The sequence below is a fragment of the Tenrec ecaudatus genome, chromosome 18 (genome assembly GCF_050624435.1).
Source record: "Tenrec ecaudatus isolate mTenEca1 chromosome 18, mTenEca1.hap1, whole genome shotgun sequence".
In the NCBI taxonomy this organism is placed as follows: domain Eukaryota; kingdom Metazoa; phylum Chordata; class Mammalia; order Afrosoricida; family Tenrecidae; genus Tenrec; species Tenrec ecaudatus.
In genome coordinates, this window is record NC_134547.1 from 46207696 (window position 1) to 46235580 (window position 27885).

General features: G+C 41.5%; 1 pseudogene; it reads left to right on the forward strand.

The window, feature by feature from the left end:
• The first annotated feature begins 17482 nt into the window (after positions 1 to 17482).
• Positions 17483 to 17635, forward strand: LOC142432989 (U1 spliceosomal RNA; annotated as a pseudogene).
• Positions 17636 to 27885: the final 10250 nt, after the last annotated feature.

A 27885-nucleotide genomic window follows, 5' to 3' on the forward strand; every position in this document is an offset into this window, starting at 1 on the left:
ATTCATTCTACGAAACCAGGATAATCCTGACATCAAAACCAGGCAACGATGCCACGAAAAAGAAAACTGCACACCAATATAGCTTATAAATATAGGCCTAAGAATTATCTCAAGAAAAGTCTAGGCAACATGATTCAACTGGATATCAAACAGATGAATAATAAATAATGCATCATGACCAACTGGGATTCATACCAAGTATGCAAAGATGAGTCAATATTTGAAAATCAATCAACATTATCCATCACATAATAAGACAAAAGAATCACATGATCATCTCAAGGCATACAGAAAAGGAATTTGATAAAGTACAATACTCATTCCTGAGGAAACACTCTATGCAAAATAGAAATTGAGGGAAATCCCTCACCATAATAAAGGGGAAATATACAAAGCCAATAGCCAGCATTATTCTCAGTGGAGAGACTGAAAGCATTCTCCTTGAGAACAGGAATCAGACCGAAATAACCTGCTGCCATGGGGTCAATTCTGACCCATAGGAGCTGTATAGGCTTGAACAGAATTTTCTCTAAGGGTTTTTGAGACTGTAACTCTTTATGGAAGTAGAAAGCCTAGTCTTTCTCCCAAGGAGCAGCTGGTGAATTTGAACTATTGACCTTGTGTTAGCAGCCCAATTTGTAACCACGACACCACCAGACCTCCTACAATCAGACAAGGATGCTCATTATCACCACTCTTATTCAATATTGTACTGGGAATCCAAGCAAGAGCAATGAGGTAGTTAGCTTATTGTGCCAAGCTGGCTGATAAACACATGTGGGGTTAATTGAAGGGTGGAGGGATAAATGGCTTGGTAAGCCTCGCCTGTGTAGTTCTCGGGTCTCTTGTTTTCTGATGGTTTGACCAGGGTGCAGCTGCCTTAGCCAGTTCCCTGCTTCAGCTGGCAGGTTCACTTCCTATAAGACATCCCTGAGGAGAAGCCACATGGACCTACCCCAATGCAGCCCTGGGTGTTGGAGCAGCCGTGTGGACATGTGGGTTGATGGGTTAGTGTTGGACTTGTGGGCTTGGGCAGCACTGGGTTGGGATGTTTTCTTGATGTGCACTTAACCTTTATATAAAACTCTTATACATGAGTTTCTGTGGATGTGTTTCTCTAAAGTACCAAGACTAATACAAGCCATAAGGCAAGAAAAGTAAATAAAGGACATTCAAATTGATAAGGAAAAAGTAAAACTCTCTCTACTTGAAAATGATATGATCCTGGGATAGAAAATCCCAGAGATTCCACAAGAAAGTTAGTTATTGGAACTAGTAAAGGATTTGGTAAAGTGGTAGGATACAAGGATAACACACATCAGGTGGATTTGTCCCATAGATTCCTAAACTTATTTGGCCTACTATCCCCCTTTAGGCAAAAAATAAAAATATTCTTAAAATCTGGCTTGACTAGAGAATGTACACTGGTACAGGCAGGAACTGGAAACATAGGGAATCCAGGACAGATCAGCCCCTCAGGACCAGTGGTGAGAGGGGTAATACCGGAGGGTAGAGGGAAAGTGAGGTAGAAAGGGGAGCCTGATTACAAAGATCTACATATAACCTCCTCCCTGGGGGACAGACAACAGAAAGGTAGGTGAAGGGAGATGTCTGACAGTGTAAGACATAACAAAATAATAATTTATAAATTATCAAGGGTTCATGAGTGGGGGGTTGGGGAGGGAAGGGGAAAATGAGGAGCTGATACCAAGGTCTCAAGAGGAAGCAAATGTTTGGAGAATGACGATGACAACAAATGTACAAATGTGCTTGACACAATGTATGTATGCATGAATTGTGATAAGAGTTGTATGAGTCCCCAATAAAATGATTTTTTTAAACAGTACTCCATACCCCTTGGCAATGGAAACATACTATAGCTTTAATCCAAGACAAAGTGTAGGTGCTTACTTTTTCAGCCCCTCTAGATTGTATTATCACCCCCCCAAAGGGGCAATGTCTCCAACTCTGGGAAACACTGCTACGTCATCAAAGAGGAATTTTTAAAAGGAAACCAATACCATTTACAATAGCCCCTTAGAAAATTAAAAGCAATAGATCTAACCATAAAAGACCTATACAAAGAAAACTATAAAACGCTACTCCAAGAAACCAAAAAAGACCACATAAATGGAAAAATGTATCATGCTCCTTTCTACCCAAATAACTGCACTTCTCTGTCAGTGTGTTGTCCTGTGGTGGTTTGTGTGTTGCTGTGATTCTGGAAGCTATACCATTATTGTGTCAAGTACCAGCAGGGGCACCCCTGGTGAACAGGTGTCAGTAGATATCCAGACTAAAAATAAACTAGAAAGAAAGACTAGGCAGCGCCTGGCAACAACCCAGAGCATTGGACAGACACAATGCCAGCTCCATTCGAATTCTATCAGCGTTGTTTAACAAGATGTTGTTGTTGTTGCCAGGTGCTGCTGAGTCAGTTCCTACTCAGAGCAACTTCATGCACACCACAGCCAAACACTGCCTTATCCTGTGCCACCTCACAATGGTTCTTTTTGAACCCATTATTGCCGCCGCTGGATCAAGCCATCTCCTTGGGGGTCTTCATCTTTTTTCTGACCCTCCACTTTGCCCACCACCACAACCCTTCCTAGGGATTGATGTTTTCTGATAACAGGTCAAAAGCGTATTAGATAAAGTGGGACAATCATCGCTTGTGAAGGGCATTCTTGTACTTCTTTCAAGAGAAATTTATCTTGTTCTTCTGGCAATTGCAGTATTGCCAAGTTTCTCCACCAGCATCATAATTCAAGTGGATACATTTCTCTGTCCAATTTTCACATGCGTATGTGGCTACTGAAAATAACAGGGGTTGGGTCAGGAGCACTAAAGACTTTAAGGTGACTTTTTTCTTTTTTTTTGCGGGGGGGAAGCAATTTGCTTTTTAATGCTTTAAAGAGGTCCTGCGCAGCAGATATGCTCAATGCTGGGTCACTTGATTGCTTGGTCACTTGGTTGCTTGACGGCTTCTTCCATGAGCACTGATGGTAGACCCAAGAGAAAGGAAATCTTTGACAGTGTCAGTCTTTCTGACATTCATTATGATGATGTTTGCTGATCCAGTTGTGAGGACTTTGGTTTTCTCTACATCAAGATGTAATCCATACTGAAGACTAAAGTCCTTAGACTCCGTCAGCAAGTACTTCAAGTTCTCCTTTATTTGTGGTATTTGTGCTCTAACAGCACTAGATAAACTAAGATATCAACTTCATGTGAAAACAACGAGGTTCTACATAAGCAAAACATTATTGAAGAAGAAGGTAAAAGATCGTACACTACCCTCAGATCCTACTATATAGCCATGGTATTCAAAATAAACTGGCACTGGTACAATAACAGAGACATAGACAAAGGGAATAGAATTGAGAATTCAGACACAAACCCCACCCACCCACAGACAAAAAGTTTATTAAATGGGGAAGGGATGGTCTGGTTGCCAATCTATAACAAAATGAAACGCTCTATTCCTCACACCTTACACAAGAAATAAATCAAAAGAGATTAAAAAATAAATATAAAACTATCAAGATTATTGGGGGGGGGGGAAATAGGCCCATCCTAGAGGTCCTACCACCACATATGGCATCCATAGAATGCCACACATCCCCAAAATTCACAAACAGCAGATATGTTCGAAAAAAACCCAGCAACTCTTATTTCAACAATTTCCATAATAACAAAAATATGGAAACAGCCAAAAGTCCCAATTACAGAGGAATGGAAAAACAAACTCTGATACATTCATATCATGAACTATTGTGCATCAGTAAAAACGATGACAGCTCTCTTAAGTGCTGCAGGACATGGACAAAGCTAGAGAACATTATGCTTAGCAGACTCAGTCAACCTTGCAAAGATAAATATTGAATAACACGTTTGGTATAACAAAAAACAAAGCAAAAGAAAGGTGGGTTAGAGGCCAGGGATACGGGTGGGATCAGTGAGGGGGAGGGATAGGTTATTGAGGAGGAAGGGAAGAAGGATGGAAGGCAGAGAAAAACCACATATATGGAGGGTTTAACAGGATATCATTGTTGATTTCATTTCTTGGTGTGGGCTGTGTCAATATCGACAGTATGCTTATAAACAAAGCAAAACATTCCTCCGGATTCCTTATCTTTCAAACCTAAAGAGTGGGTTTAGTGGCATAAAAAAAGAGGAGCAAAAGTAAAATTGAAATGGACTTGGAGATTTTAGGGAGAAACAAATTCATCTCAAACAAAACAAAAACACACCACAGAGCTGCCTTTAAAATGTTCACTAAAAGACTTCTCCAACAGCCCCTTACAGAAGAGTTGTGGGGAGAAGACGGGCCAGTCAGGGTGCAGTATAGCACCCATGAGACAGGCAGCTTTCCTCTGGTTCTTTAATGTTTCTCCTCCCCCCCTCCTCCCACTATCATGACCCTAATTCTACTTTACAAATCTGGCTAGACCAGAACATGTACATGGGTACAGATAAGAGCTGGAAACACAAGGAATCCAGGACAGATAAAGTCCTCGGGACCAATATTGAGAGGAGCCATATCAGGAGGGGAAGGGGAAGGTGGGGGGAGAAAGGGGGAACTGACCACAATGACCTATCTATAACTCCCTCTCAGGGAGGTAGACAACAGACAAGGGGGTAAAGGGAGACACTGGGAAGTGCAAGACATGAAAAAATAATAATTTTTAAATTATAAGGGAGGGGGTGGGAGGGAGGGGAAAATGAGGAGCTGATACCAAGGGCTCAAAAAGAAAGAAAATGCTTTGAAAACAAAGATGGCAACATACGTACAAATGTGCTTACAGTGGACGTATGTATGGATTGTGATGAGTTGTATGAGCCCTCGATAAAATTATTAAAAAAAACAAAACTTCTCTTAAAGAGTAAAAAGAGAACCTACAGACTGGGAAAATATTTTCAGCTGTGACATACTTGACATGGGTTTAATCTTTCACAGTTATAGGGCACCCCGACAACTCAAGAACAAAAGGGTGGACAATCCAATTTTAAAAAGGCAAAGAATATGAAGAGACACTTCACCAAAGAAGACATTCCGTTAGTTAAGAAGCACATGAAAGTGAGGAGGCCTTGAAGCACTTACTGATGGACATCAAGGACTGTAGCCTTCAGTATGGACAGCACTTCAATGAAAAAAGACCAAAATGCTCACAACTGGAGCCATCGGCAACTCCACGATAAATGGAGAAAAGGTTGTAGTTGCCAAGGATTGTGTCTTACTTGGATCCATGATCACTGCTCATGGAAGCAGGAATCAAGAGATCAAAAAAAGTATTGCATTAGGTAACTCTGATGCACACAGCCTCTTTAGAGTATTGAAGAGCAAGGGTTAAAGAGCAAAGACTAAGGCACTTCTGACCCAAGCCATGGTCTCCTCCGTTGCTTCATATGCATGTGAAAATCGGACATTAAATAAGGAAAGGAGAACCACGGACACATAGATTCATTTAAATTCAGGTCCCGGAGAAGAATATTGAAAGTATCAGGGACTGCCAAAAAGATATACTATCTGTCTTGGAAAAAGGAAGGCCAGAATGCTCCTTAGAGTCAAGGCTAGCAAGACTTCCTTTTACATACTTTGTACATGTTGTCAGGAGAGACCAGTCCAGGATTCATGTTTGGTAAAGTGGAGGGCAGTGAAAAAGAGGAAATCCCTTGACTAGATGGATTGACACAATGGGCTCAGGCATGGGAACAGTTATTTGGATGGACCAGGACAGGTCAGTGTTTCCTTCTGTTGTGCACTGGTTTGCTGTGGGTTGGAACCCACTCCATGTCACCTAACAACAACAGAGAGATGCAAATCTAAATTACGACGAGCTCTTCTCTCACTCAGGCACTACTAAACAATTAGCAACAAACAAAACAGAAAATGTTGATGTTGTGAGGAGATTTGAACTCTTACACATTGCTGGTGGAAATGTAAAAATAATACAATCATCATAGAAAGTGGTACGGCATTTCCTTTCAAAGCTAAGCGACACATTTTAAAACCAGATGATCCAGCAATCATATTAGCAAAAGTGGTAACAATGTAAGTGTTCATCAGTGGAAGAATGAACCAACAAAACTGGTACATACAACGGAAACCTGTGCAAAAGAATCCCACGCAAAAATTAAGACTAATGAGCACTCTGCAATGATCCATTGTGCTGACTGAAATAAACCAAGTACAAAAGAACATATATCATATGGGACCATTATTATACAATTTCTAAAAACAAACAAACCAGAAAAGGTTTACACGTGGATGATAAATGAAGTCTTCCAGATAGGATGAAGAGGGAGGGGCAGATTACTAACTAGATAGAACACATTTGTTGAGAACAGAGAAGGGAAATACAACACACAATATCCGAGCAAGGCACAAGCAGACAGACTGAGAGGAATGGAAGACTGCAGGGCACTTGTGGTAATTCCTGTAACATAGATAATCCTACATACAAGTAACACGCAACCATTGACAAATAGACGCGTGGGTCAATAGCTATGGTAAAGAGGTAAGGGAGGAGGTAAAGGTTTGAATGTGGCTACTTCTGCATACAGAACTGTAAGTGCTGTCTGTATAAATAACATCTAAACAACAGAAAACTCGGTGGCGTGGACATGAAAACTGCTTGTATAAAATTAAACATCTTGCAGGAGACATCTACGGCAATTGGCACAGCATAGTTTATCAAGACAATGCACTGCTTTGATTAGCATTAATTAGCATTCAACCTTCCTAAGGCCGCGACCCTTTCATACAGTTCCTCATGTGGTGGTGAGCCCCTCGACCATAAAATCATTTTCATTGCTATTTCATCACTGTCATTTTGTTACTGTTATGAATCAGGCAACCCCTGTGAAAGGGTCGTTCGATTCCCAAAGGGGTCGCGACCCACAGATTGAGAACCGCTGATCTAGGGTCTTAACCGCTTGCAAGTAGCCATCTAAGTTACAAGTGTATTGTTCTCTCCCCATCTGGAGCAAAGGAAAGTGAAGAAAGCCCAAGACTGGAGGGAGCAGCCGCTACAGGACTAATGAATGGATCACAGGAACCCCAGCCGATACAACTCTGAGACCAGAAGAGCTAGATGGTGCCTGGCTACCACTGACTGCTCTGACTGGGATCTCAATAAAGGGTCCTCAAGAGAGTGGAAGAAAAAAATGTAGGGGGGAAAAAATCTCAATTTTCCCGAATGACAAGACGTCCCAATCTGACGGAAATGAGAGGAATGCCCCGGACTATGGCTTCAAGCAGCTCTTCTGACCTGAACTGAGCTGAAGCCCTTCCCAGGGACCACAGTTTAGCCAAAGACTAGACAAGCCCATTAAATAGGTCACTGTACTCCAGAGACATTATATCAAAAGGACAACATTTTCTCAAAGCAAAGAGGAGAAGGCAGGAGGGGTATAAAATTCAGATGAAAGGAAATGGGGAGCCCGGGATGGACATGGGGAGAATGTTGACAAATTGTCAGGAAAGCAACCAATGTCATGAAACATTTAGGTCCAAACTATCTGATGGAAAACACCACTGGGAAACTTTTCCACCTAAATTTTATACACGCACACACACATATTGTATGTATTTCTATTTTACATGTTCATTCATTTGAATCGAGTGAAGGCTTCATCTTTATAGCCTGCATGCATCAGGAATAAAATTAAAGAAGCAATCCCATGTGTGCATTTTGGTTTTACTTTAAGTGCCTCCTCGTTTTCCTATTTCTAAAGTCATATTCTTCAACTGGAGAGACTTTGGAGAACCAAGATTTTTAAAGGGGGGAACAAAGTTAAAATTTCCCATAACCTCACCACCCAGGGATGGCTACGTTGAACGTGTTGATGGGCCTTCGGCCAGATTTTATAGGCGAAATACTTAATAAAAACGGGATGTGGGGCTTTTAAGAGATTTGACATAATTAAAGCAAAAGTGACCAACACCCACCCCGCTTCTTGGGAACCCACTGATGTTTTGCAAGCCGCGCTTGATGAAATCTTTGAGCACCAGGGCAGCGCGTGACCTGCATATATTCTGCCTATGCTAATTTTTGTTTTGGTTTCTGAACAAAACCCGTCTTTTAAAAGAAAAATCTAACAGATTTGAAACCAGAAACTCTGTCCTCCCTGGAGGCACTGAAAAATGCAAACTGAAGGCTTCCCATGTGTGAAGGCTATTACTGATTTCCTTCCAAAAACAGGCCAAGTGTTGCCCTAGCTGTAACGCTTGAGGTCCCAGGCCAGAACCTGTTTGCTTTCTGTGCACTCATTAACCATGGTGTGGGACCCAATAACTGCTCTAATTTCCTACTTTAAATGTTTTTCTTTCCCCGCTTTTCAAAAATGTCTTTTTATGTTGTACATTTACATACTCGCATCCAGCCACTTACGCTGATAGGTTGGTCGCTGTCAGACACAATCAAAAAAGACAGAAACCACGGCGTATTACAGTAGCATTAGTGTTGAAAATGGAAATTTAATTTCCAGAAATGACCCTCAGCAATAAAAGCGCCCTTTGTTGCTGCTCAGATCAGAAACGAGTCGGGTCTGAAAGGAAGCGAACGTGCAATTAAAAACATCTCAAAGAGGTATTTGTTATATGTTAGAACAGATGCGCTGGAAGGGGCCTTTGAATGTAGGGGGCCCCGGTCTGTGATTTTTTTGATGAGAAGGGAGATAACAGTAATGCTTCACATGTGGGTAGAGCTTTCAAGTTTACAAAGAGCTTTTGCCTTTTCTGACATATTTGGATTCCCACAGGGAGCCCGCAAGATAGGGAAACTGAGGCTCAAAGAGGTGAAGTCACACACTCTCTCCAGGATGACCTGGTAGACACAGACCCAGAGAGAGACCTTCAGTGCTTCACTTAATATGTTTCAAAGGGTGGAAGAATCTCAGGCTCCTGATCAGCAACTCTCTGTATGTTAATGCATGTGGGGACAAAGACATACTGACCGTAGGCCTCCACGCCCTGCAGGGATCCAAATTCTGGGTGACTGCCCTCAGGCTTCCAGAGAGAAAGGAAAAGGACATAGTAAGATTTTGAGCTTCCAACTAGACTTTGGATACTCACAGCAATAACAATATTTCAGGAGAAAAGGTTCTTAGGCATTTGTAGTATGAAGATTGGAGTTTGAGGATTCAAAGGTGCATCAATAAATGGCATGTACAATAGGTTTAAGAGGGGAAAAAAAATCACCCAGGACCATCCCCAGTCCCAATACAGGCCCAGAGCGTGGGCCCATGGAAGAGGGTGCTGGCAATTGAATCCCCCTGGTTCTGTTCCAGAGTTAAGACCAGAAAAGCAACAAGTCACGTGTTGCTTCTTAGAGAAAAATGAATCGACTAAATACTGCTATCATATCTTGAGTCAAAAGAGAATCACCGGACTCTTCACTATGTGAAGTTGAAGCAAAGGCACAACCAATTGGGGGAAAATATTAATCAATATTTCACATCTAGAAAATTGAAACATCGCCAAATATTTTAATCTTAAAAATAAAACCATAAAAGTTTTAGAAGCAAACAATGGAAAATCTCTATATCACCATGACTCACAACCAAGGTACCATACAGAAAGACACTTATAAATTTGATTATATAAAAGGAAAAATGTCTGTAAGGCCAAAAATAAAAAGAGTAAAAAGCAAGGAATTTTTTGAAGAGAAAAAGAAAAAAAATCAGCTATCCAAATAGAAAAATAGTGGCAACTCTAAGTGACTTTCACTGAAAATACACCGAGCTACTGTTTTGGGCTCTCATATTTATAAAGTTTTAAAATCCATTAGGTTGATTTTGAGTAATAGGCAGCCTCCTCCATTATTAGTGTGAAAATAAATCGCATAACCCTTCCAAACCAAACCAAACTCACTGCCATGGAGTCAATTCTGACTCACAGGAGCCTTACAGAACAAGGTAGCACTGCCCTTTTGGGGTTTCCAAGACTGCAAATCTTTATGGGAACAGAAAATCTGATCTTTCTCCCACGGAGAGGCTGGTGGGCTCAAACTGCTGACCTTTCACCTAGCAGCACAATGCATACGCTGATATGCCCCCCTGGGCTCCTTCTTGTCCAACCCTCCTGGGCGGTAAATTGGTAATATTTATTATAAGTTTTTATCTATTACAATTGTAATGTTTATCACAATTACAGAATTACAAGTTGAGATACTCTTTGGGCCAATTGTAACTCTGAGAAGGCATTCTCTCATTATCATTTCATTGAGAAGAATGACATGGATACAAGTTCGTCCATGGCCACATCATTCAAGACACAATGAGATACTGTGCAGTTGTAACAAAAGAGAAAGAAAAAAAAAACTGCCCCGTATATTCACTGCCACTGAGTCGATGCTGACTCATGGTGACCCTACAGGACAGGGTGGAACTGCCCCCATGAGTTTCTGAGACCGTAACTCTCTATGAGAACAGAAAGTCCAGTCTTTTTCCTGAGAAGCAGTTGGTGGTTTCAAACTGTTGGCCTTGAAGTAAGCAGCCCAAAGTGTAACCACTACACCACCAGAGTGCCCCACCCTGTACACTGATATCTGAAACAAACAAAAACACATCACTGCCATCAAGTTGATTCTGATGCCTACAGGACAGCTTAGAATTGTCCTTGTGAGTTTATGAGACTGTAAATCTTTAAGAGAGTACAAAGCCTCATCTGTCCACCCATGGAAATTCTGGTGTTTTCAAACTGTTGTCCAGCCTGTAACACTAGGGCTCATTATATATCAGACAGACATATATTTAGATGTTTAAAAAAATTAAGGTGCAGAACAGCATGTTCTATTTGATCAATTAATAAACTGACACTTATTTGATTGTGCTAAAATAATTATTTGATCGATTGCAGAAGATTTGCTAGATTCAATATGTTGTTTTGATATCTTCTTTGTAGTTTTATTTATTTTAAGTTTTCATCAGTATATAATTCACCTATCATACAAATCAGTAGTTCAATCATATTAAGAAGAGTTGTGCCATTATCACCACAATCCATTTTGGAACATTTTCTTCTTATTCACTGTTGCTAGGACCCCATTTCTCCCTAATGCCCCCTGCTATCTCCCTAGGTAAGGATTAACCCAGTTACCTCTCCTGAATTCCATGTGAAGAAAAAGCATACAAAACAAAATCAAGGAACAGATGAACAAAAGGTAGCCGACAACAAGGACAAAGTAATCAGAGAAAAACTTCAATTGAAAAGAAAGCATGAAATATTAAAAACTGGAACAGATTTAAAATGTGTCAAAAGGGGAGATCAAATGATAAGGTGTGACAATTTGCAATGGTCTCTGTTTGATTCCAAGGCTATTTATATCTCTGCACTTCATCCTCATGGGGACCCTGCAAATGGACTTTGGGCTTCCGCTGTCATCCATAGCCTTCTGAAAACTGGATGTTCAGAATTTAAGCTCTGCTACTGTTCCCTCTTCCAGATTTGGATTTTAATTTTTATAAACCTTAGATTAGATAGGCTGGTGTGCTTTTTCTGTGTAGACTTAGTTGACACTTCACTTAGATGGCTGCTTGTAAGATCCCAGGGGCTCTTTTTTTGATAGCCAGGCACCATCTGCTTTCATCACCACGCTTAGCACCCATATCTTCAGGGATCTCTCCATGAGGGTGGGTATCCAGTGGTAGCATGTCATAAGAACTAATTGTTCTTATATTAGAGCTAGAATCAAGTATGAGCCCAAAGGCTATTCATATAAACAGGACCCACACCTTGCCTATGCACAAAGACAAACTCAAGAAGGATTAGACCTAAATGAAAACCCCAGAACTGTAAGGGTCATCAATGAGAAAACTGGGACAAACGTAAGGGTCCGATCTCAGGGCACTTAAGAACTACCAAATATATCAAAGGAAGCACATATAGTGGAAAACAACCATATGCTGCTTAGGATACACACCTTAAACCTGAGGACCACCAAAAATTGAAAGTGAAAAAATATTCCACTCAGATAATAACCCAAAGAGAGTTGGGATGGTGACTTTACTATCAGACAAAATAGACATTAAAATAAAATCTGTCAAAAGAGACAAAGATGGGCAATATATAACAATAAGGAGGCCAATTAACCAGGAATACTTAACAATCATAAATCTAGGGGACTTCAAAAAGTTCACAGAACAATGGAAACAAAAGATAATGGAGTTTTTCCATACACTTTTTGAAGCCCCCTTGTATATATGCACCCAACATTGGGGGACCTAAACATATAAAGCAAACACTGATGGAACTGAAAGGAAAAGTAGATAGAATTACACGAGTTATAACAAAACTTCAATCTATTTTCTATACTAGACAGAAAATCTAGAAAGAAGATCAAAGAGGAAACAGTGATCTGAATGCCACTATATTCCATAAACCAATTGGAATTAACAGACATACATAAAACTTTCCACTCCCAAACAGCATAATATATATTCTACTCCAGGGCACAGGGATCATTCTCCAGAACAGACCACATTTAAGGTTGCATAGCGAGTCTTGATAAATTCTAAAAGATTGAAATCATACAAAGTATCTTCTCTGACCACAGTGGAATGAAGCTGGAAATCAATAATGTAAAGAAAGCTGAAAAATACACAAGCACATGGAAACTAAACAGCATATTATGGGTCAAGAAATAAATCAAAAGCAAAATCACAAATTTTCCAAGGTCTAATGGAAATGAAAGTACAATATACCAAAATAGATGGGCTGCAGGTGAGGCAGCATTCAGAGGGACACTTACAGCAATAAATGCCTATGTGAAAAAGGAAGACAAATTTCAAATGAGTAGCCTAATTCCAAGAATTAGAACGAGAGGATCAATTGTGTTTTTCCGGGTTGACTAGAGAAACAAATTCAAAGATACTCATATGTGTATTAAAAATAACTTTATATCAAAGAGTTATTGTATATTAAGAAACATACCATCCCAAGTTCTTAAATCTGATATTAGCACACATGTCCAATGCCAGTCTATAAATTCCTCTTTAGACGCATGCAGCACTTGCAATGACACCAAATGCAGGAAGATCACAGGTCAGTGGTTAGAAAGTCTTGTGGGTCCAGTGATGCTGGAAGCATCTAAGCAATGTCGTGGGTCTCCATGTGGCTCCTCCAGCTCCAAGGCTCTGGCTCCATCAGTGTAGCTCTATGTGACTTATCAACAGGAATGTCAATCAGAGAGTGTGTCCCGTCTCCAGGGAGGAACACAGGAGTGCCCAGAATCCTCAGGAGAAGGCCATGCCCTCACAGAGGCCTCATTGACTATGACCTGATTGACAGACTCGACTGCACCCCTTTGCTCAAATTGACAGATTACGTAACTGACACACCAATATTAGCCTAGATCAGAAATAAATGAAATAAAATAACAGAAAAACAATAGAATCAATAAAATCAGAAGCCAATTCTTTGGAAACAAACAACTCACTGCCACTGAGTCAATGGCGACACATAGCGACCCTTTAGAACAGGATAAAACTGCCCTGTGAGTTTCTGAGATTGTATTTCTCTAAGGGAATAGGAAGCCCCTTCTCAAACCTTTAGCTAGACAAACAAAGAAAAAGAAACGATACAAATAAAATAAACGAGATGACATGACAACTGACACAACAAATAGAGAGAATACATTTTGAATAGCTGTATGGTAACAAAGTAACAGAGATGAGGCGGAGATTGCTGCAGCACACTTAGCCAAAGTGAACAGAGAGAAAACAGATCCCAATAGACTCAGACGAAGGGAAGACTGACTCAGTGAGTAAACTCACTCCTTGCTAAAAACCTAAGGGACTTGACCAAACATTTAGGGAATGGACACCAATATTGTTTAGTTGTTGTTGTTAGGAACTATGCATTCATTTCCAACTCAATAGTGACCCATCTAGACCAGAATGAAACACTGCCTGGCCCTATGACTTCCTCCCAGTCATGACTGTGTTGGCATGTTGTTGAGGCCATGTGCCAACTCCTTTCTTTGAAGGTAGTCTTTATTTCACCGAAATTCCACGTTACCAAGATTGATGTCCTTGTCCAGAAGTGGGTCTCTCCTAATAACACATCCAAAGTCTATGAGATAAAGTCTCATTTCTAATGAGCATTCTGGCTGTACTTCTTCCAACAAAGATGTGCTTGTTCTTCCGACAGTTCGTAACATATCTTCACTAACATCATAAATCAAAGGCATCTATTATTCTTCAGTCTTCCTTATTAATCATCCAGCGTTTGCACAATTATGGGCGATGGCTTAGGCCTGGTTCACCTTAGTCCTCAAAGTGACAGCTTCACTTTTTCAGACATTAAATTGTGGCAGATTTTCCCACTGGAGTTTAGAGCATTTTTGAAGGCTGATTCCATGACTGTTGATTGTGGATCCAAGTAAAATGAAATCACTGACAACTTCTATCTTTTATTATGAAGTTACTTATAGGTCCAGTTATGAGGATTTTTTTTCTTTATATTAAGATGTAACTTACTCTGAAGACAGGGCTTCAATGAGCTTCCCTCCAATCCTGATGCTGTGTTCTTCTTCATTTAGTCGAACTTCTTGCATTATATGCTCAATATACATATTTAACAAGTAAAGTCTAAGGGTACTCCCCTGACACGTACCTTCCCTAATTTTAAACCACATACTATCTCCCTGAGCTGTTTGAATGACCACCTCTTGGTCTATGTACAGGTTCTACAGGTACACAATTTAGTGTTCTGGAATTTTTTTACAATGTTATCTATAATTTGCCATGTCTCTTTGCATCATTGATGAAATACAGGTAAATGTTTTGCTCTTCTGAAAATTCTCTTCTGACTCTGGCTTGAATTTTTGGATATTCCTTGTCAATGTACTACTGCAACCATTTAAAATTATTCTGAGCAAGAATTTATTAGGTGTGCTATAAATGATAATGTTCAATAATTTCCATGCTCTATTGGGTCATCTTTCTTTGGCTCAAATATGAATCTTTCCATCAGTTGACTCAAATATGAATCTTTCCATCAGTTGGCTAGGTAGCTATCTTCTAGGCTTCTTGGTATAGCTGAGTGAGTACATCCCACACTGTACCTGTTTGTTAAAACACAATGTACTAAGTGATAAAGGCTGCTTACAAAGGAAAGGGTATAGCTTTTACAAAGGCTTTGGAAGATAAATATTACAGGTGACAACCTTTAGACTAAAAGGTAGTTTCTTTCTTTTTTTTAACTTGGTGCTTTTCTTTATTTTCCAAATTTACTGATATGCTTACATATTCTTAAATCAACCAGAACGAGAGAAATAGTAAATGAGTATTTCATTCAGAAAGATGCTACACAGATAAGAATTTCAGTCACGGTTATCTGCAAGGCACAAGTTTCAGTAACATAATGCTTTAAGATTGCAATTGATTTGTATTTTTTAACCTCACAAGTTTATGTATCCTGAGTTTGAGCCAAGTTCAGCTGGAAGGCTCTTCTCAGTGGTATTTAGTAGGCAGCCGGTTTGCCTGTAGATGCCCCAAACGATTCACTCGCATGTCTGCTGCTTGATAGGCAGTTGAATGGGTGATCCCCCAGCTCCCTGCTTCTCCAGATAATTCTCAGGATTCTCTCCAGCTGGGGATTTATGTTTCTTACATCCAGCTCATGGCTCCCAGGAGATGGAAGAAGAGGTGACTAGTCTTCTTAACGGCTAGACCTAGAACTGACATCGTATTATTTCCATTATAGTTCATTGGGCAAAACAGTTCGGGGCCAGCTCCGGTGCAAGGGAAGAGCAAATAAAAGAAGCTCTGAAGAGAGAAACGCCAAAGAAGGTGCAGCACCTTTAATTCGCCATCACAGCACGCTGAAGCAGCAGAGAGCAAGTCAAAGGACACTCAACTTGGAGAAAGAAGATAAGGCGGGGTAGTACCAATGGCCTAATTGCTTAGCTAGACATGTGAGTGAACATCTTGGCCCCTATAGCTCACCTGGCTATCAGTTAAATGCCACCAAGGGGCCCAAGTCAATGCCATACAAGACAAAAGAGTCTCACAGCTGTGGTCTGACACAAAATTATGAAATTAACAACTGGTATGATAATTGTGTTAAGCCATTAAATTATTGCAAGCGTGTCATGCAGATAGCCACAATGACCAGCCTTATAAACATAGCACGTACTGTTGCTAGCCCAAAATGAACTGCTCCTCAGCTGTAACATGGGGCTTGTAATCTAGAAAAGTCCTTTGTACATTGTCTAATACTTCACAGATGTTAAAAAATAAGTAATCATGTTACAAATGCCAGCCCACATGTCGCGAAGTGAAAGGACCTTGGGTGTAAATGTCAGTATGCTCAGGGTGCCAAGAAGGCACACCCAGCCTTCATTAGTGGGTCTAGTTAGAGATTGCTTTTATTAATGTACAGCAATGTTTGCACACTGCAGCCCTGTGGCCCTCACACATGTTTTATTTGGCTGTTGCTTAACGTGCAAACCAGGCTTCCCGCCTGGCAAAGGCTCAGCTGCCTCGATCAGAGGGCTGGTTTCCGTGTGCCATAGAGACAGGCCTCCAGCTCACCTGAGGCTCCACCACGTGCCAATAACAGGAAGGCTGGCAGTTCGAACCCATCAGCTGTTCCAGGTGGGAAAGGACCTGACAACCTGCATGTGCATAAATCACAACCGAGAGAATGCTAATGGGCAGTTCAGCTGCATCCTGTAGGTCCATCATGTGTTAGGCTCAATTCAATGGCACACCTAAATAACTGCAACAAAACAAAACCCTATTTCCATGCAAGGTCATATTCACATGAGTTAGGCCTTAAACATACCTTTGGGGGTGGGGGGACGGGAACCACAATTCAATTGGTAACATGTACTTATTATCTATATTTGCCCTAAAACTTTTTGGTGGCTTCCTTGTGATGAACAACCTGCAGCCTAGTTGACAAGTTGATGGTTTTGATCAGTGTTTCCCAAAGTGAGTGACACCAGTCACTGGAGGGTTTTGGAAGGATCCAGGACTGGGCACAAAAGCAGATTTCTACACATTATCCTGGATGACGGGTGATAATACAAGAATTTTTAATTGCCAAAATGGGTACTGAGTAATCTTTTCTTTCTTTCTTTCTTTTTTTTGTCCTTCCTTCCTTCCTTCCTTCCTTCCTTCCTTCCTTCCTTCCTTCCTTCCTTCCTTCCTTCCCTCTGAAAAGGGAGGATCAGTGGGCCAAATAAGTTTTGGCACCTGTGATCTATATTCATGGTTAATGGAAGACAACATAAGACAAGTTAGACCAATGGTTCTCAAACTTCCTAATGTTGGCACCCTTTAATACAGATCCTCATGGTGTGACCCCCCCCAACCATAAAATTATTTTCGTTGCTACTTCATAACTGTGATTTTGCTACTGTTATGAATCATAATGAAAATATCTGATATGCAGGATGTATTTTCATTGTTACAAATTGAACATCATGAAAGCATAGTGATTAATCACAAAAACACTATGTAATTATATATACTTACCTGGCTGGGGAGACACCATGATCACGAAGCTGGTTTTCCCAGGGCCTTGCACTCTGAATGTGCTGACCCCTGCGATTTCCCCAAATGTGGGAAACTCCACTGCATAATTTGTGGTCATGGGGGACTGCGTTTGCGCTCTTCCCTGGGGAAAGAAAAACAATATGTAATTATGTCTTGTGAAATATTTATTTCTAATTACAAATAAATGCAATTTTGTCTTGAAGCATGGTGTAGCATGGGTAGCAGTCTTCACACCGGGTATATATGTGGGCGTATCTGCATGTGGACAGACCCGCCCGGAGACGATAAAGGAGTGGGGTCTCTGTTCCTAAGACCATTGGAAATATGTGTTTTCCAATGGTCTTAGGCGACCCCTGTGAAAGGGTCATTCTACTCCCCAAAGGGGTCGTGACCCACAGGTTGAGGATCCCTGGGTTAGACCATGTTGACCCACCATTATTTTCAGCAGTCTTTGAAATATAGGAAGCACACTTAAGTGAACCAGATTGCAAGAAATCCTTTCTCAGAGTCTTGTGAGGATGGTGTGGGATTCCTTTCTAACACTGGGCTCCTGGGCCAGCCTGCCCTCTGTAACACATAAGATACCCTCCTGGCTGTGATTCTCGCCACAAACCCGGAATGTGTGTCTCCATTCATTTTGAAAAGCTTCAAGACATTTTCCTTCACAGCTGCTAAGCATTAAGTGGCAGCGCTGATAGAGCCCTGCCCAGTGTAACTTTGATGTTGGCATATGGCACCATGCTATGTGGGAGGAGTCCTGGGAGACGTGAGTCCTTAAAGAGATACTCACTCCCCACTCCCGAGAAGAACCCATGCCCCTCTCAATAGAAAGCAAACGCAACTGTTTTTAATCCCAAGGAGTTGTTTCCTTTGATCATTCATTTGGCAGCAGAAAAATAACCCTTTGATATCAAAGAAGGCAGGCCTACTAGAAATTACTACTATAGTTGGATTAGTAAAAGTGGTGGTAATAAATTGAATTGAATGATTCTTAACGTGGTGGGCCCTGGGCTGCCTTCTCTGAGCCCAGAGCTGTCAGTTCTGCTTGCCTGGTTCTTCTTTTGCACCCGAATTATAAATGCTTATGAATCTGTCTCTCTCTGCATGGACTTCTTAGCACCTGGAGGGCACAGACCGTATCTGACGAACTTTGTATTACAATGGCTCATATTGGTGCTCAATTGACACGTCAGATTGGCTTTTCAGAAAAGCTTTAGGCAGCTCAGAATGACAGTGTACTAGAGCTTATAAGTTAGTCTGCACTTAAAGAGGACAAAGTAAATGGGGAGGAAAAACTCAAGGTTTGGATAATTACTTTCCTTTCTTTGCTTTTGTCTTTAAAATAGTTTTAAATGTCTGCACATGCTCAGCTTAATCTCCACATCAGCTCCTCCCAGCCCCAGGTCTGGAGAGAAAGTCAGAAGAAAGACAGATTGGAAGGATGTCTTTTTAATTTCTAACTACAGGGAGGGAAGGTAGGGAAATAGTGTCAAACATTGGAGAAATGTGGGAGGTAGGCATTCATTCATTCATTCATTCATTCAATGACTCACTCTCTACCACCAGTGGCAGAATTCTCATCTTCCATCCGGAGACCCAGGTTCTATCCCTAGTCAATGTGAAGCCACCACCCATCACGAGTGGAAACTTCCTGTTACTACAATGCTAAACAGGTTTCAGTGGAACTTCCAGACTAAGATAGACTAAGAAGAATGGTGTGTTAGTCTGGGTAGACTAGAAAAACAAATCCATAGACATTCATATGTGTATAAGAAAGAGCTTTATATACAAGAGTAGTTGAATATTGAGAAAACATCCCAGCCCAGTCCAGATCAAGTTCATAAATCCAATATTAGCCCATATGTTTGATACCAATCTATAAAGTCCTCTTCACACTCATGAAACACATGCAATGACACTGAATGCAGGAAGAGCACAGACCAGTGGGTGGGAAGTCTTGTGGATCCAGTGGTGTTACAAGCATCTCAGCACAGGCAGGGCTCTCCACGTGGCTTTTCTGGAACCAGAGGTCTGGCTCCATCAGCCTCTCTCCGTGTGTCTTCTCCACAGAGGTGTCTCCCAGTGAATAAACGTGTGCCTGTCCTACCTCCAGCAAACTAATTATCTCCTTAGTGCCTCCAAATGAGGTCATCAAGCTACCACTTGATTGACAGGCTAGACTCCACCTCTTCACTCTGAATCCTTAAATTGACACTAGATCATATAACCACAAATGGCCTGGTGATCTACTTCTGAAGACTAGCCAGTGAATGCCCTATGGATCACAATAGTTCGATCTGCAAACAATTGTGGGGCTGGCATGGGATGAGGCAGTGTTTTGTTCTATTGTCTATAGGCTTGTTATGGGAGTGAGCACAATGAAGCTAACAACGCTGTGTTAGTCTGGGTTGATCAGAGAAACCAATCCAAAGAGACTGTCATGTGTAAGAGAGAACTTTATACCAAAGAGCAATTGTCTATTAAGAAACCAAGCACTGGTGTAGTCTGTGACAATACAACAGTGAATCCTCATGGGCTCACTCATGAGGAAGGAATGTAGATAATATGTGGTGTGTCAACTGGTCGGGTCAGAAGAACTGCAAAGAAAAATGGGGCGAGATAAGAGTGTAGGTTATAGGAAGGCGCTGCTTTGGCTCTTTAGATGGGACCTCAGGAAGGCATCTGGAACTCAACACAGGTTTGAGTGCAAGGGTTAAGCACACAGATGGCCAAGGTGGGGGTAGATTTTCAGGCGAAGAGTAAGGGATGGAGGGTGCCTGGAAGTTTAAAGAAGAAGGAGGAAACATGAGTGAGCAGGGAGGAGAGTGGATGTAAACAGGGTCCAAGAGGTGGTTGGGTCTTAGTCAGGACTCAAGAGTCTACTCTGATGAGATAGACTCTGAGCAGAGGTGTAACATCATCTGATTCCGATTGGGAAAGCTCCCTTGCCCACTGGAGATGAGGCTCCATCTGCTGAGACTGCAGGTGGCAGGACAGGATGGGGCAGAACAGGAGGGTTAACCAAGTCACCAAATATCTTGCCAAGTAATATAACACGAGGCTATTAAGTATCTTAAGAAACGCTGGTGACACTGCTAACCGAGAGGTTGAGGATTCAAATTTGCTAGCTACACCATGGGAAAAAAGCCTGGTTATCTGATCCTGTAAAGATTTTAGCCTCTAAATGCACTATCAAAATTAACTGAAAACACGCAAACTGCAGAGAACCCACAGACTAGGGAAAAAAGTTTAACACTGACATGTCAGACAGGAGATTACCTTCTTAACTGTATAGGAAATGCCAACACCTCAAAAACAGCAACAACAACAAAAGACAAATAATCCAATCAATACAGGGTCAGAGGACATACACAGACACTTCATCAAAAAAGACAAAAGGTGGCCAACAAAAGTACGAAGATGCTCACATTCATTGGCCATTCAAGATACGCAAATCAAAACAGCAATGAGGCAACATCTTTGCCCATCATTGCTAGCAATGTTGATGGGGGTGCGAAGAGACCAAAATCTTCATACACAGCTGGTAGGACAGTCAAATGAGGCAAGCACATTGGAAAATGTGTGGCACTTTCCCTTAAAATAGAAATACCTTATGAGCTAGCAATCCCTGTACTTGGTATCCAGGATAGAGTTCCAGAATCCCTAGAGAAGTGTACTAGAGAAGTAAGAGCTGCAACACAAATCAATGTATCCAACTCATGTCCATCACAGCACTATTCACAATAGCAAAACGATGGGAATCTAAATGCTTATTAGCGAAATAATGGATAATTAAGCTATGGTACATACACACAATGAAATGCCATGCAACGTTAAAGAATGTGGATACACCTCTTAACATGAGTGAACTTGGAAGACATTATGCTGACTGAAATTTAGTCAGTCACCAAAGAATAAATCTTGGATGAGACCGCCTTTATAAGAAGTCAAAAAAGATATTTCACACTTAAAGAAACGTTCTTTGATGGTTACCAGTGGACCAGTCAACTGCCAACCCACTACCACTAAGTTCATTCCAGCTTGTAACCATCCTATAGGACAGGGGTAGAACTACGTCTTTGGATTCTTGAGGCTGTAAGTCTTTACAAGCAGAGAGCCTCATATTTCTACTGTGGTTACCAGGGGAAGAGAGCGTGGATTACGGTCTAGAGTGTAGGCACATGTTAACGTGGGCGAAGGGGAAGGTACCATAAATAAGAGGAAAGTTGGCCAAAAAGAAAAGTCTGGAGACTGAGTAAGAGACTGGGGAGAGGAGTGCAAGAGTTAAAGACACAGGGGCAAGCGTCACTTATACACACAGCTCTGCAATAGCGGTGATCTAGGAATAGATGCAGGGACAGACACCAGGCTGAATGAGTGTGACAGGAAGAGTGGGTATACACCCACAAGTGTGTGTAGGTTTGAAAGAGGATGTTTGTACAGGAGTCTTTCTTTACGTGCACTATCAATATAGCCATATTGTGGTGGAGCACACAGGGGGTGAAGTTCTGAAAGCCTTTAAATCATAATCAAACACCTTGAAGGAATGAACTTGGGATCTCAGGGCCATAGTATCAGCGGGCATTAAGGTCAGTGGGCAAAACACAATCCACAAAGACAATGAACTGCACATCAGTGACTGAGTCATACAAGCTTGTGAGTGGCCATCTAAGCGGCAACTATTGGTCTTTCCCTGTTCAGAACAAAGAAGAGTGATGTAAATCGAGACACGTGGACACAATTAGCCCAAAAGAAAGTCAACTGCCACAACCTGGAGACCAGAAGAACTAGATGGTGCCTGGTAATAACTACCACAATCTGCTCTGAAAGGGGCCGCAGCAGAAGATTCTGTGTAGTGTGGGAAAGAAATGTGAAGCAAAACTCAAAATCATAAGGGGGCTGGGGAGGGAAGACCAGGCTTACTGGTTTAATACAGATTGGTAAAACTTTCAAGACTATGACCTTCAGTCATCCATCAGGTCTGGAAATGAACTCACTCCCATGCCTAAATGTTCAGCCAGAGAAGACACAAGTCTATAAGGTAAACAATAACACTAGGGAGGTACATAAGACTTAGAATAATCAACCACTTGAGATCCAAAGAGCAACATTTACCCAAGGACAAAGTCCAGAAGGGTTAGAGAAGAAGGGAAAATGGAAACAGGAAACAACACCGGAGGCACAGTGAGGGAATTGCACCCGATCGGATCCACCACACCGAGGCAAAACATCAAGGGGGTGCAACAGAACAGCAAGGGAATGGAGCAGTGAGGTCCCCAGGGAAAGCTGAAGGTGGACTCTGTGGCCAGGGCATGGTGCCCCAACAGACTGGACTGGAAAACACTCCTAAAGGCCAAGAAACAATCCTTGAACTAACTATAAGCTTTTCTTTCTTGTTGTGTTTTGGTGTTTTTTTTTTTGTCATTGGTTTGTTGTTGTTTTGTTGCATATTGTTGCTCGGTTGTGCTCTGTCTTGTTTCTGTGCATGTTTCTATCTCCACAGGTCTGTCTAAATAAGATAGGCTGGATGAACAATCAGAGGAGAAAACAACAGGACCGATAGTTCTGTGGGGACATGGGAGATGGGGGGAAAGGTAGTGGTGTTAATAAACCCAGGGACAAGGGAACAACAAGCGATCCAAATTGGTGGTGAGAAGGGTGTGGGAGGCCTGGTTGGGCATGATCAAGGGTAATGTAACTAAGAGGAATTGCTGAAACCCTGGTGGGAACTGAGCATGATAGTGAGACAGGAGGGAAGTCAAAGGAAATAGAGGAAAGAGCTGGAAGGCAGAGGGCATTTATAGAGGTCTAGATAAAGACATGTATGTATGCAAATATATTTATACATGAGGATGGGAAATAGATCTATGTGCATATATTTATAAGGTTAGTATTAAGGTAGCAGAGGGATATTGGGCCTCCACTCAATTCCTCCTTCAATGCAAGAATACTTTCTTCTATTAAATTGGCATTCTATGATGCTCACCTTCCTGACACAACCGCTGAAGACAAAGTGGGTGAACAACTAAATGTGGTGAAGAAAGCTGATGGTGCCGGGCTATCAAAAGATATAGCATCTGGGGTCTTAAAGGATTTGAAGGTAAACAAGCGGCCATCTAGCTCAGAAGCAACAAAGCCCACATGGAAAAAGCACACTAGCCTGTGTGACCACAAGGTATCAGGGGGTCAGGTTATCAGGCATCATCAGAACAAAAATCTTACCATAGTGAATGGGCCGGGGAGTGTGGAGTGGGATCCAAACCCCATTTGTAGGCCACTGGACATCCCCTTACAGAAGGGTCTTGGGGAGGAGATGAGACAGTCAGGGTGCGACATAGCAAACATCAAAAATACAACTTTCCTCTAGTTCCTAAATGCTTCCTTTCCCCCAACTCCCACTGTCATGATCTGAATCCTACCTTGAAAGCCTGACTAGACCAGAGGATGTACACTGGTACAGATGGGAACTGGAAACACAGGGAAGCCAGGGCGGATGACCCCTTCAAGACCAGTGGTGTGAGTGGCAATACTGGGAGGGCATAGGGAAGGTGGGTTGGAAAGGGGGAACCTATTTCAAGGGACCTATTTCAAGGACCTCCTCCCTGGGGGGCATACAACAGAAAAGTGGGGAAGGGAGACGTGGGACAGAGCAAGATATGACAAAATAATCATTTATAAATTATCAGGGGTTCATGAGGGAAGGGAGCGGGCTGAGGGAGGGGAGAAATGAGAATGATGAGGGTAACAAATGTACAAATGTGCTTTACACAATTGATGTATGTATGGATTGTGATGGGAGGTGTATGAGTCCCTAATTTTTTTTTAAAAAGAGTTAAGGGGTGGAGTTTAGCCTGTCAATCAGGTCACAGCTTGATGACCTCATTTGGAGGTGTTAACGAGATAAATAGCTCACTGGAGGCAGGATGCAGGTTCACTCCTTGGGAGACATTACAGCTGACAAGACACATGGAGCTTCACTAGTGTCTGAGCTGGAGGATCCATATGGAGACCCCTGCCAGTGCTGAGATGCTTATAATGCCACTGGATCCACAAGATTTCCACTCACTGGCCTGTGATCTGCCTGCATTCTGCGTGATTGCATGTGTTTTGGGAGTCTGAAGAAGACTTTATAGATTGGTATCGGACATATGAGCTAATATCAGATTTAGGGACTTGATCTGGACTGGGCTGGGGTGTTTTCTCAATAATCAATTGCTCATGTACATAAGGCTCTTTCTTATACATATATGAGTGTCTATAAATTTTGTTTCTCTAGTCTACCCAGACTAACACACGTAGACGGCCAGAAACACAAAGAAATTTGTCTTGGAAGATGTACAGCCGGAATGATCCTTAGATGCTAGGATGATGTGACTTCATCTCACATGCTTTGGACCTATTATCAGGAGGGACCAGTCCCTGGAGAAGGAGAATATGCTTGAGAAAATAGAGGTTGAGCCAAAAAGGAGAGCTTCCACAAGAGAAATTCCATGGTGACTCCCACAATTACTGGTTAGCAACCAGTAATGAGTGTGTAAGAATGGCACAGGCCCTGACAGTGCTTGCTTCTGGTGTATGTAGGCTTACTGTTAGTCAGAGCAAATTGGATGGCATCTAACAGCAACAAGAAATTGTAATGAAAGCACATTGCCAGACTTTTATTCCACAGTGACACTGGGTCTGTTCAGATATTCCATTGGAATCACCCAGAAACCAATGAGTGCTTTGTTATTGTTAGGGGCCATCAAGTCGGTTCCAGCTCCATAGCAAGCCTATGAATCATAGAATGAAACATTTCCTGGTCCTGAACCATCCTCACAATTGTTGGTATGTTGAGCCCATTGTTGCAGACACTATGTCAATCTATCCCATTGAGGGCCTGCTTCTCTTTCAGTGTCCCTTACTTTTAGCAAGCAGGATGTCCTTCTCCAGGCACTGATGTTTCCTGACAACATGTCCACAGTATGCAAGACAAAGTTTTGGCATACTTGCCTCTAAGGAGGACTCGGGCCACACTTCTTCCAAGACAGGTGTGTTTGTCCTTTTCACACTCCATGGTACATTCAGTATTCTTTTCCAGCACCACAATACCACAATGCAAACTTTTACATGCATATGAGGCAATTGAAAATATCGTGGCTGGGGTCAAAGTAATATCTTTGCTTTTCAATACCATAAAGAGGTCAGGTAAAGCAGATTTATATAAAACAATGCATTGTTTGATTTATTGAGCATCGCTTCCATGAGCATTGATTGGGGGTCCAAGCAAGATGAAATCCTTGACAACCTCAGTCTTCTCTGTTGATCATGATGTTATCTACTGGTCCAGTTGTGAGGCTTTGGTCTTCATTGCCCTGAATTGTAATCCAAACTGAAAATTCCAATCCTTGATCTTCATCAGCAAATGCTGCAAGTCTTCCTCGCTTTCAGCAAGCAAAGTTTTGTCATCTGCAGATCGCAGGTTGTTAATAAGTCTTTCTTCTATCTTTCTTCATATAATCCAGCTTCTCTGATTATTTGCTCAGCATACATATTGAATAAGTACGGTGAAAACATACAACCCTGACACATACCTTTCTTGATTCTAAATCATGCAGTACTCCCTTGTTCTGTTTGTACAACTGCCTCTTGATCCATGTACAAATCCCACATGAACCACTCTGTACTGGAATGCCCATTCTTCTCGAGGCTAGTCATAGTTTTGTATGGTCCACACAGCCAAATGCCTTTGAATAGTCAATAAAAAACAACTAAACATCTTTCTGGTATTTTCTGCTTTGAGCCAAGACCCCTCTGACATCAGCAATGGTATCTCTTGTTCCACATTCTTTTCCAAATCTAACCTAAACTTCTGACACCTCCCCATCAATGTACTGCGGCAACCATTATTGGATGATCTTCAGCAATATTTTACTTGCATGTGATATTAATGAGATATTTTACTTACATGTGATATTAAGGAGTTTTTCCTTGCATATGATATTAATGATATGCTACAATTTGAGCATTCTGTTGGGTCGCCTTTCTTTGGAATGGGCAAACATGGATAACTTCCAGTCAGTTGATCAAGTGGCTGTCTTCTAAATGTCCTGGCATAGATGTGAGTGCCTCCAATGCTTAGTCAAATTGTTGAAACATTTCAATTGATATTCCATCAAGTCCTAGAGCCTTGTTCTTGGCTGATGTCTTCAGGGCATCTTGGACTTCTTCCTTCAGTACTATTATTTCTTGCATATATGCTCCCTCTTGAAATGGTAGAATGTCCATTAGTTCTTTTTTGGTTCAGTGACTGCGTATTCTTTCCATCTTCTCTTGATGTTTCTTGCATCCTTCAATATTTTTCCCAAAGAATTTTTCAAGATTGAAATTCAATATGCTGAGTGTGTTCTTTCTTTTTGATTTTCTAATTCTAGGTCTTTGAACATCTCATTATAATATTTTACTTTGTCTTCTTGAAGTGCCCTTCAAATTTTTTTGTTCAGCTCCTTGACTTCATTATTTCTTTCATTTGTAAATAAATACTTTACAATTAAGAGCAAGTTTCAGAATCTTTTCTGACATTTATTTTGATCTTTTCTTTCTTTTTTATTTTTTCTAATGACCTTTTGTTTTCTTCATGAATTATGTTCATGATATCATCCTACTGCTTATCAGGTCATCTGTCATTAGGGTTCAGTGCTTAAAATCTGTTCTGTGATGTTCTCGAAATTCAGGTGGGATAGACTCAAGGTATTTTGACTCTCATGGACTTGTTTTAATATTTTCAGCTTCACCCTGAGTTTACATAAGAGTAATTGGTGGTCTGCTACACAGTGGGCCCCTGGCCTGGTTTTAGCTGCTGTGTTAGTCTGGGTACTTTAGAGAAACAAATCCACAGAATCTCATGTATAAGAGAGAGTTTTATATAAAGGTTAAGTGCACATCAAGAAAACATCCCAACGCAGTGCTACCCAAACCCACAAGTCCAACATTAGCCCATATGTCCGACACCAATCCACAAAGTCTTCCTCTATCTCACAAAACACACACTATTACGCCGACTGCAGGAGGAAAGCTGAATAGAATCAGTGAACGTGTAAGCATCTCAGCATTGGCAGGGGTCTCCACAGGGCTGCTCCAGCACCCAGGGATGCATTGGGGTAGTTCATGTGGCTTCTTCTTGGGGATGTATTGCAGGAAGTGAGCCTTGCCAGCTGAAGCAGGGAACTGGCTAAGGCAACTGCACCCTGGTCCAACCACCACAAAGCAAGAGACCCGAGAACTAGAAAGGCAAGGCCCACTGAATCATTTATCTCTACCCCTTCAATTATCCCACATGTGTTTATTGGCCAGGTTGACACAATAAACTAACTACCTCAGATGATGATATTGAGT